Source organism: Cherax quadricarinatus, chromosome 30 (genome assembly GCF_038502225.1).
Source record: "Cherax quadricarinatus isolate ZL_2023a chromosome 30, ASM3850222v1, whole genome shotgun sequence".
In the NCBI taxonomy this organism is placed as follows: Eukaryota; Metazoa; Arthropoda; class Malacostraca; order Decapoda; family Parastacidae; genus Cherax; species Cherax quadricarinatus.
Genome location: NC_091321.1, coordinates 5,148,491 through 5,160,841, shown reverse-complemented (window position 1 = coordinate 5,160,841; position 12,351 = coordinate 5,148,491). Strand labels below are relative to the sequence as shown.

Sequence of the window (12,351 nt, the reverse complement as noted above, 5' to 3'; positions counted from 1 at the left end):
TGTATGGAACCTCTGGTTCCCAGGACAACAGCAGCACAAACACAAGTAGCATCAACAGCCGCCAGTGAAGGCTCAACAAAACTTTTCCCACAAGAAGGTCCCTCCAAGGTGCCAACAAAAAGGAAGGCTACACAGCCAGAACCATAGAGATGCAGGAAAAAATACACCTCGCCTCCCACCGCCATGTAACATGTCACCACCTCTCTCAAGTAACTTTGCCACTTTCCTGGTCCAAATTAAGATTAAACATTTCAGCAGAGCAATCAGAGGCGTTGATAATCAGAATGAAAGGTGCTCCAGACATCAAATTTCACATACAAAACATTGAATTGGAATGGACTACTTGTTACCAGTACCTTGGTATTTAAACTGACAAAGGGTTAACTTTCTGAAAATAGGCAGAGTATACCAGATTATCCCCAGAATCAAGACCATGAAAACCATGATAAACTGACATGTTGGTACCAGGGTTGAGGTATTAAGATTGTATTATGTTCACGCAGTTTGCTCCTTCACTGATTACGTGTGCCAGCACTGATTTACACATTCCCCAAGAAAAAGGGGCAAATACAGTATAGCCATGGCTGATGTAGCGAGAACACTGCTACGTCGACAACTACTAGAAAAAGGACCTGATTTGCCAGAGGAGTACACAAATCTGCACCATCATGGCAACTACGACCAGCAGATACTGTCACAGACTGTCCCCCAGTGAGCATATAAGTAGCACAGACAACACGCTACGCCATGCAGAATCAAGCGTAGGCCAAGTTGACAGTCTCAACAGTGCAGTGTACTTCACTGATGGAGCACAGCATCCAGATAACAAGCTTGCAACAGATGCGGTACATCATGAGGAACGACACCCCAGGGATGGAGACTCTCTGATCACTGCTCAATACTACAAGCTGAGTTAGTGGCAACTCAGCAACACAATAGAATAAGCAACAGTTTTTTTTTTTACACGGATTTCACGGCTGCTCTTCAGTCACTCCAATACAACTTCAGGATTAAATAAAAAATCCCCAGATTACGTAAGACTACACAAGATATCTTGTACATTTAGAGGCTATGAATATACAGTGAAGTTAAAACATATTTATTTGGATACCAAGCCACGTTGGTATCCACAGAAACGAGAATACAGAGGAAGCCAAATTAGCCACTAGTGACGATCGTGCACTTCTCAACGTACCAAATCTATTACAACGTAGCAGATGGTCAAAAACACTGCTAGTCAAACACGAGCGACTCTCAACTGAACACCAAGATCAGAGATGTGGTATGAAATAGCTTCTCAGTGACAACCCTCACCTGCCAACAATCACATATCTATTCATCTACTGTGCCTTGCCTACACTACCAAAAAAGACAGAAAATAATCGAGACTGCAGCCATTAACACTACCTGCTAGAATGTCAGGCGAAACTCCTACAACAAAGTCGCCTATTACTCCCACCACCAGAGCACCAGGTGCCACAAAAATCTGCTGTTTCCTGTGTATTCCTAGGGGTAAATAAGCTATGGACAGTAAGCCCATCCTAACGACACATCTACCCATTTTAAAACTTCTCCCAAAACTAAAAAAAAAAAAAAGAGGGAGGGAAGGAGGTTGGTTGTTGCACAGTCATGAGTCTCGTTGCAGCAGTTTCACGCCAGAGGTGACAAGAGCTAAGTGCGTTATGTTAGCTGTGACACAGTGTTTAAGCTGATCTTAATGAGCCGCTGAGCGCGTCACATGACTAAGTCCGGCATCAGGTGATTTTTCACCTGACAAACAGCAAAAACTGGGTAGGGTCGGGGTGGTGGAGGGCCGGTGAAAAGCACACTTGTTGGGGAAGAGAGAGTACAGGAGGGCTTCGCTTTACAGTGTTTCGCCAATACATCAGTTTTTAATTGCTCTCATTCTTCATTTAGACTTTCTACAATAAATATTCTCACCACTCACTCTAAGCTAAGGGCGAAAATATTTTAAGGTAAGTAATGTGTGTATTGTTGATGTATAAACATGTTATAAGGCTTTTATTTGCATTTGAAAGACAAGAAAAGGCTATGTCTCACTTTATAGCGATTTTCGTTTTACAGCAGTGGTCCAGTGTAGGTGGGGCACGCTGCGAGCTGACTTGACTCGTAATGACACGATTGTAGCCAGCTGGCCCAGTGGCTAGCGCGTCGGTCTGGAGTTTTATGACTCTGATCGTGGGTTCTATCTCCGCCCATGGTATGGTTTGTGGATTCACTTTTCAGCTCTTGATCTCCACCTCTATGTTGCATATCACCGTTCATTAATTTCTAGTCTCCAGTGCTCTATCATATCTATTCTTAAGGGAATTTACAACTTTCATTATCCAAATCGCCCCATTTTCTGAAGCTCAAGAAATATTTCCTGACATACCTTTGGCTCATTTGTGTCTTCAGTTTCCCTCTCTGCTCCCTTATAACAGTTTTCCACTCCTCGAATGGTATTTCTTTAATCTCAGAATCCTATCCTCCAAATATCCTCATTCACTAAGTATCTCATCCTGTATGTTACGATTATATTTTTTCTAGTTAATATAATCCTCTAATGTTACGAGGTTACGTTTTTAGAATCTTTCAACACTAATTTTTTATTATGGCTCTGGAAGCTTTTTCCTTGTTAGCTTCTGTACAGGTTCTCGGTTTTAGACATTCTAGATTATTGGAGGAGTGGGAAGGGTAGGAGTTGACGCTGATGCTGCATACTATACGAGGTCATGAGTGACTGTTCGTTAAAGTTCCTGAATGCTGATCTCGAGTTCGACTGTTTCATGAACCACAGTAGTTACTCCGTTGACGTGCAACTTCGGCGATATGTTACCATAGCAACAGCAGCATCAACATCAACAAAATCATGTATTCTACAATATAATGCACTATGGACTAATGTATATTCAATATATATATATATATATATATATATATATATATATATATATATATATATATATATATATATATATAAATGACAATTTTAGGCAAAAAAAAGAAACATTCGTGCATACATTTTTATTTTCGTGGCGAATTTTATTTCTTTCTTTTATGCTGTTGTTGTAAATAAATTTAAAATCCCGTGCACCAATTTCCCGGCTGTCGGACACAACTGCAACATTTTCACTGGCACATAAATTTTGCTGGGTTCTGGAATTCGGCGACGGGAAAATTAAACCAAGTGAAGATGAAGAAAAATAAACAAATTAGCTGTACATTTATGATATTTACAAGTTTATGATTTTGGTGTCATATATATATATATATATATATATAATATATATATATATATATATATATATATATATATATATATATATATATATATATATATATATATGAACATAAGAAAGAAGGAACACTGCGACAGGTCTACTGACCCATGCGGAGCAGGTCCGTGTCACCCCCCCCCCGGGATTAGACAAATGACCCACCCAGTCTGGTCACCTCCACTCAAGGAAGGAGCACGGCACCAGACCCAGCAGCACAAGCTAGTCAGGTCCAACTCACACCCACCCACACCCACTCATGTATTTATCTAACTTATTTTTAAAACTACACAACGTTTTAGCCTCAATAACTGTACTCGGGAGTTTGTTCCACTCATCCACAACTCTATTACCAAACCAGTGCTTTCCTATATCCCTCCTGAATCTGAACTTTTCCAACTTGAAACCATTGCTGCGAGTCCTGTCTTGGATGGAAATTTTCAGCACGCTATTTACATCCCCTTTATTTATTCCTGTTTTCCATTTATACGCCTCGATCACATCCCCCCTAATTCTACACTTTTCGAGGGAGTGCAGATTCAGGGCCCTCAGTCTATCCTCATAGGGAAGATTTCTGATACATGGGATCTTTGTCATCCTCCTCTGTACGTTTTCCAGAGCATTTATATCCATTCTGTAATACGGTGACCAGAATTGAGCAGCATAGTCTAAATGAGATATATATATAATATATATATATATATATATATATATATATATATATAATATATATATATATATATATATATATATATATATATATATATATATATAATGTCGTGCCGAATAGGCAGAACTTGCGATCTTGGCTTAAATAGTAACGCTCATCTTGCCATATAGGACAAGCGAAAATTTGTGTATGCAATAATTTCGCCAAAATCATTCTGAACCTAACGAAAAAAATATATTTCACTGTGTTTATTTTTAAATTATTGTAAACAAATCTAAAATATATTTAGCTGGGTTAGGCTAAAATAAATTCTTGTTATAATAAGGTTAGGTAAGTTTTCTAAGATTCTTTTGGAACAAAATTATAAATTTTTATATTAACATTAATGAAAAAATATATCTTTAAACGTATAAGAGAAAATTTTAGAAAGAACTTAATTTTAAATTAGTTCTTGTTAATTGACCAGTTTTACATATTCGGCACGACATATATATATATATATATATATATATATATATATATATATATATATATATATATATATATATATATATATATAGGAAATTATGCAGGAGAGTTCATCAACCAAAATGTTGAAAAGAAGAAAAAAAAAACTGTTTCACTCCAAGAATGAGAACTAGAAAGAATAACAAACAACGTAAACAACAGTTGGACAGTTGGTCCCTGGAAGCCACCGAGAAAGAAATGGAGGCCGGGCCACCACTTGGAAAAGGCCCGGGCCGGGAGAATACGGGCGAATCTTTAATAATCAAATAATAAAGAAATGGAATTCTTGAAAGCACTTCGATGAGTGTACTAAGCCAAGTCTTGAAGCCAGATTCAAATAAATTTTACCTTGGGTGCTCCCACACCCTAGGTGTTCCTTCACCCTGGGTGCTCCCACACCCTAGGTGCTCCTTCACCCTGGGTGCTCCCACACCCTGGGTGTTCCCTCACCCTGGGTGCTCCCACACCCTGGGTGTTCCCTCACCCTGGGTGCTCCATTATCACATCCTCAATCTCAAGCGTGAGAACGTTCATGAGCTGAGAAATATAGAAACCGTGAGCTTAGGTATTTATATAAAAACACAAAAATACAATACTTGAAAGGCATCATCCACGATTTCAAAACCTGTGCTTCGTGCATTTTTTAATGTATCTAGAGTATTTAACCTACTTCCACTATAGGGTCCCGCCCACCTGTGATGATAACTTCAACTGATGCACTTCCTTTCTGGTTCCAGAAATGAGGTGCAGCAGGTGTCCGTACTCTGCTCCAGACTGATCAACGCTGATGGACTGAACACCCATCATGGCTGAGGGACTGATTACCTCACTTTCCACCGACTCCAGGATCTCTTCACTGTGGAGATAAATGGTTTAAAATACCGACACGATGGAAAAATGGACACAAATGCAGCATATAATAACATACAGGTCCATCTCAAATCCAACCTCCCAAACATTCTCCACCTGAATCTCCATGAACATCATAATGGTATACAATACCGACAGGTTGGTAGGTAAGACACATAGGCAACAGTTAGGCAGCTTTATTCCGAAACGTTTCGCCTACACAGTAGGCTTCTTCAGCCTACTTTCTGTATTCGACTGAAGAAGCCTACTGTGTAGGCGAAACGTTTCGGAATAAAGTTGCCTAACTGTTGCCTATGTGTCTTACCTACCAACCTGACTCTCCACACTATATATACTCAGGTATTCTTTACCCAGGCATTACTGTTTGTGACTTGATAAAGCCCACTGTGCGGGCGAAACAGTCAATAAAGGATCGCATTACACTGCATTTGTGTTTATTTTTCCATCTCTATTGTATTGAAAAAGCCACTGATTGGCGAAGCGTCGTCATAATAAAGAAAACCCAGGTGTTGCACATGTGTGGAGTGAACTCGAGTGTAGACTGAATAAGTTACATGCGATTACAAATGAACTTGTTGAGATTGCACAAATCCAGCAGCCTTGAATCCGGATACAAACTGTTAACTCGGCTACCACCTGCTGGAAACTGCATATGTTCTTCCATAACTGTTACCCATTTTCCCGAAAAACAAATTGAAATCTGGAAAGGATTATTTTTCGTGATTTGAATACGTTTAAGCCCTGGTCTGTATCCCTCAAGTGGTTAAACAGGGGACAGCAGGCAACAATGGTCTGCATTATCGTTTCAAAAAAGTGCGAGTTACTGACACTTACTGAGTGTATACCTGGAAACACCCTACAGAAGTGAAGAGAAAAAAAAAAACACGTGAGAAGTTGACAGTACAAATTTTCAGAAATCAAAAAAATAATAATTTTCTGTTTTTTAAACAGCTCGTTAAGATAGTTGGTTTATTAAGCTTAAAACCTTTCACTAAATGAAAATCATTAAGGATGTTACTTGTACACCACAAGTCATGGATATTATCATTTAATGCTTAAAATAAGGATTAAAGTAAGCTCTCAGTGAGAGACATACTACTGTTATAAACACTCTCTCCATAAGAATATTTAAAGTCTCTCTCCCCTTGTATTTCTTTACACCCTAAAGGTGTGTGAACCTCTCCAGTTTGTTGAGCTGTTCAATTCTTTTGCAACGTACCCGAAAAAGAATGTTTATTAATATAAGAATATCAGCATAGATGACTACCGCTATAGTCCCGATGGACTACCTATAATTCAGATCCGTCTCTTATTAAAACCTGACTCGTGTATTTGTCTAGTATTTTTTAAAGGTACTTAAGGTATCATCTTCAAAGACCTGCATAATCCTCTAATTAATGAGAGAGAGAGAGAGAGAGAGAGAGAGAGAGAGAGAGAGAGAGAGAGAGAGAGAGAGAGAGAGAGAGAGAGAGAGAGAGAGAGAGAAGAGAAGAATCACAAGAAGCAAAACACTTTCCCCCCTGACACATACACTCCATAAAACATTCGGCACAAACCCTGTCCAGCTCCTGCAAACTTCTGCAATCTCACACATGTGAAAATCCAATTCCACTTGTCTTTTTAAGTCTAAAACTAGAAAGTTGATTCTTAACAGCAAATCAGGTCACAAGTTTGCAGACAAGACCGCTGGAAAAGTCGACTTGTCTTTAAGATTTTTGTTATCTTCCTGTGCGCGTTCAGGAAGTCCTGGAAGACCTGATCTGAGTTGCAGAAACTCAGAAAGACTTTCATGCGAGTCCACGATACTAAGAAATAATTCACGTAAGTTCAAGATACTCTGAAAGATTTTGCATAGGTCCGGAAAGACATTGCAAGATTTTTACGCGAGTCAAGAAATCTGTAGAAAACTTAATCTGAGCCTGGAAATCTCTGGAAAACTAAATCTGAGCCTGGAAATCTGTGGAAGAGTTAATCTAAAGATTTCACGTGAGCCCAGGGCAGTCTGAAAGGCTGTTTTAGTTCAGGAAATACGGGCAGATTTCATAAGAGTCCAGGAAACTCTGGAATATTTAACCTAAAGCCAGGAAAAACTGGAAAAATCTAACTTTAATCCAAGAAACACTGGAAGATCTAATCTGAATCAAGGAAACACTGGGAGATTTCACGGTGCTGGAAAACATGCAGTGTTTATAGAATTAACAAGTGCGGAATAATTTTCAGTGTTCAAGAGGGACAAAATAAACTGGAGAGAAAAACAGGAAAAAAAGACTGGATAAATGGAAACAAGATGGAAAGAAAGAGAATGACAGAGTTTTGAGAGGTGAGGGAATCAATGACAGGACAGAGGAATTCGGAGAGAAAGAAGGGAAGATCAAAAATTACAATTATAGATGGTAAACAATACAAGAAAAATACGAGTCGGAAAGGAAGGGAAGGAATGGAGTAGATTTAAGCAAACAGACAGAAAGTATGAGATCTACGCAGACAGGCATGAAAGGGAATCTCACCCCTCAACGATGACGTTAATGATATCCAGGTGATACTTAATTCTGCTATGACTCTTTGATCCTGACTCTCAAGACAGGGAAGAAAACACAGCATAAAGATGCCTCTCATATCTCATAGCAGTGGCTGAAAAACTTGATATGCTGCATAAACTTGATCTCAAATTGAGTATACGCCATTCTCCAACACAGCCTGACATTCCGTCGTATCTCATAATCGTGAACGAGGTGAGTAATCTTGAGGTTATCATTTTAGTAAGCTCTCGACATCAGATTACTTTGCTGTTATGGAAATGGACAACTAGAAGACAGTTATGTAGATAAATAGTTTATACAGCATATGCTGTGATAAATGGTCTAGGAAATCGACAATGAGACACTTATGCAACATGTGAGAAGGAAGCACAGACCAAAGTGAATTCCCACAGTCACTAAAATTCTTAACTACTGGATCACTATGATATGGTCTTGGATGAACCGGAAGACAAACAGAATGCAGATGCAGTATACACAGATTTTGCAAAAGCCTTTGACAAGTGCGATCATGGTGTAATAGCATACAAAATACGTGCTAAAGGGATAACTGGCAAAGTAGGCAGTAGGATCTTCAACTTTCTAACCAATCGAATAAAAATAGTGGTGGTAAACAGAGTTAAGGAGGCTGCCACAGTGAAAAGCGCTGTTCCACAAGGTACAGCACCCGCTCCCATCTTGTTTCTCGCTCTCGTATCAGACAGACATATGTAAACCATAGCACCGTGTCATCATTTTCAAACGATACTAGAATCTGCATGAGACTGTCATCTTTTGATGACGCGGCAAATTTCCAAGAAGATATAAACCAAATTTTCCAATGGGCAACGGAAAAAAATATGATTCTCAATGAGGACAAATTTCTGTTACTCCGTTATGGAAAACTGGAGGAATTAATAGCTAGAATTGAGTATACTACAAATTCTAGTCATACAATAGAGCGGAAGAGTGGTGCGAAGGACCTAGGAGTGTTAATGTCAGAGGGTCTCATGTTCAAGGATCACAACAGTATCGTTATCACATCTGCGAGGAAAATAATAGGATGGATAATGAGAATCTTCAAAACAAGGGATGCCAAGCCAATGTTGATCCTTTTTAAATCACTTGTTCTCTCTAGGCTGGAATACTGCTGCACATTAACATCTCCATTCAAGGCAGGTGAAATCACAGATCTAGAGAGTGTACAGAGATCCTTTACTGCACGTATAAGTTCTGTCAAGCACCTTAATTACTGGGAACTCTTGGAATCACTTGACCTGTACTCACTGAAGCGCAGGCGAGAGAGATGCATCATAATATACACCTGGAAAATCCTACAAGGACTGGTCGCAAATCTGCACACACAAAAAATAATCCCTGCGAAAGCAAAAGAGTGGGCAGACGGGGCGCCACTGGTACACTAAGAGAAAACACAGTAAGTGTCCGGAGCCCAAGACTGTCCAACAGCCTCCCACCAGCCATTACCAATAGACCCTGGTTGTCTTGAAGAGGAAGCTGGACAGATTCCTAAAGTCAGTACCCAATCAGCCAGGCTGTGGTTCTTACGTTGGACTACGTGCTGCCCGCAGTAACAGCCTGGTTGATCACGCCCTGATCCACCAGGAGACCAGAGCTTATATCCTGACCCCAGAATATAAGCTCTTAGCCTAAAATAAACCTTATAAACCTTTTAACAGCAATTTAATGCTGTTTAATATTAAAGCGTAAGAAAGAGATGATAAAACAAATTAATAGAAAATGAAAAACAGATAAAAGACACAAATAGGGAAATAATAAAAGAGGATAAGAAGGTAATGAAGAAAAATGGAGATGATAAAGAGGACAAAAATAAGATAATGAGGTGAACAGGATAAAAATGTTAAAAGGTAAAGAGAATAAGACAATTTTGACAAGGTGAAAAGGAAGAGAAGAAAATAAAGCGGAAAAATGTGAAGAGAAGGAGAGGGGAAAAGAAAAAGGCTTTGTGTGTCGATTTTTTCCAAGTGATTCAATGTATAAGTTATAAAGATTGGACGGAATAGGAGATTACCTCGCAGCAGGTGAGGGAGGGAGGGAGAGAACAGGAAGGGAATGAGAGAGGGAGAGAAGAGGGACGGAATGAGCGAGAGAACAGGAAGGGAATGAGAGAGGGAGGGAGAGAACAGGGAGGGAATGAGGGAGAGGGAGCAGGGAGGGAATGAAGGAGAGAGAGAACAGGGAGGGAATGAAGGAGAGAGAGAACAGGGAGGGAGGGAATGTGAGAGGGAGAGAGAGAGGAACAGGTAGGGAGAGAGGGAACAGGGAGGAAATGTGAGACAGAGGAACAAGGAGGGAGGGGAGGGAATGAGAGGAAACAGGGAGGGAATGAGGGAACAGGGAGGAGGGAATAAGAGAGAGAGAGAGAGAGAGAGAGAGAGAGAGAGAGGGAGGTCAAATAAAGATATAAAAAAGACAGAGAAAGGAGGCAAGGAGGGAGTGAGAGAGAAAGCCAGTTAAAAAAGTGGAGCCAAAAAGGGAGAGGATGAGTGATTGAGAAGAGGAAGGGAGGGCGGGAAGGGAGTGCCAGTGACAGGGTATAACACCAGGGTCTTCTGAGAAAGCTACAAGCACAGTCACTCTCTGACTCCACGCTACAAAACAATGGACTCTTGCACACCAACCCTCTCAGGGTATTAAACCGAAAATCTTCTATTCACCAGTCCAGGGATCCAGTCTAAGGAGAAGCTTAAGAGGTACGTATCTTTTCTGAAAAAAAGACATCTCATACGCTTTATTTTCTTTCAGCAAGAGAATTGGTGTTCCGTATGACACATTTTAAGTTGAACCCCAAATGATGATTGTATCAGTGGTTTTGAACCCCGACAAGATGATGAATTAGAGACTTGTGCAACATCTGGTGCCCATCACCTGCTCGTAGGCTGAGGGACTGATTACCTGATCTTCTACTGCTTGCTGTATACATTTCTATTATGTGCGTGTATTGTACTGATAAAGCCGCTGATTGGCGGACCGTCTACAAGACACCCAGATGTTGCACATGTGTCTAATTCTTCAAATGATGGTTTTAACTTCAACATTAGATCAATACTATGAGATATGGCACAAAAGTCACAAGACTTGCACAAGTATCAGAGTGTGAGACTTGCACACGATTCATCCCCCCAAGTCAACACATTATTGGTTGTGCCAGATATCGAGACTATGCCCTTAAAAATAGTGTTTAGACACCAACAGGACAATCAGAGATAAAGTCCAGTCAGTCCTAGAACAGAACGAGTCCACACAAATGATCAAATACCAAGTCCACTTACCTTTAAGTATGCAGAAGCGAACCTCTTTCCTTCCAATTTCAGGCTCTCCATGACCGTCACAGCTTCGGTGCTTCTCCCTGAATATAATAATAATAATAATAATAATAATAATAATAATAATAATAATAATAAATCACTACGTCAATCAGACATATTCCTACAATGATGATATCTACAGTTAAGGAGTTCTGGAAGGAATCTCCCTAAGTGATTGACCTGTAATTAAGATCGCCTCTTTCTTGTAACAAGATATTGGAACAATGTCTCGTCTAGTTATTCTTTTAGAAACTCAATTTAGTGATAAAGGTTTAATTTCAACTAGGAAATAAAAATCCAACAAATATAAAATTAACGATCTTTAATGTTAAAGTATTTAAGGCACACTAATTTCTTCTTCTCTTATTAATTTATATTCAAGAGTACTCAAGGTACCTTATTACTTAAGGTACAAGATTTACGATTGTCTTCATAAATATCTTACTTTAACGTAACTCTTAATTTAAGTCATGAATTTACATAAGGTTATAAATACATAGTAATTTCAATGGAAGTAACACATTATCCAAATAAGGACGAATCTTATGATATAGTCAAACAGTGATTCTAAATCCCAAACTCAAATTAAGAGTTTGCATAACACTATCACTTCTATGCCAGGATCAATGAAATGAAAGTAGTGACCATAACTATGGACCTTTCTTTTGAATACCAAATCTATGCTCAACACAGATTATTACAATCTACGTCTTAGCGTAACTATACTCAAAACTAAGATCTATGTTCTATAGTTAAGGAAACAGACATAAAACGTCTGACAGACACACCTTAAGAGACAGCGCAAATGACCAAGTTTATTAATAACAGTTTTTCCACCAATACACAGAGTAAACCAGGCGTCACCAACGACACCGTTTCCTAAAGAAACTTGAAACTTTACTAGACTACCAGAGGAGAGAGAGAGAGATGTTTACTGTGCTCAGGGCCGGACAAGACTCTTCAGCTGAATCCAAGTGCACTAACGTAACCTCAGTTCGGATCACGTGACTCAGTCAGCTAGACCCTAAACCAACTAACAGTAGTTGTCAAGACTGTTTCCCACCGTCAGTAGTTTGCTTTCCTCATTTAACGAAAGAAACACACGATACCTATTTACATAGCTAATAATAATAATGATGATAATGATGATAACTGATGAGACA

At 39.3% G+C, this 12,351-nt stretch overlaps 1 long non-coding RNA gene across 2 annotated transcripts; it reads right to left on the bottom strand.

Annotated features, from left to right (window-relative positions):
- Positions 1 to 3,020: 3,020 nt before the first annotated feature.
- Positions 3,021 to 12,138, bottom strand: LOC128692531 (uncharacterized). 2 transcript variants are annotated; one of them, XR_008407596.2, is made up of 4 exons: positions 11,977 to 12,138; positions 11,153 to 11,229; positions 5,149 to 5,311; positions 3,021 to 3,159 (listed from the first exon to the last, which is right to left on the bottom strand). It is a non-coding gene; the product is annotated as an uncharacterized lncRNA (long non-coding RNA). The 2 variants fall into 2 exon arrangements; XR_008407597.2 differs by lacking the exon at positions 5,149 to 5,311.
- Positions 12,139 to 12,351: the final 213 nt, after the last annotated feature.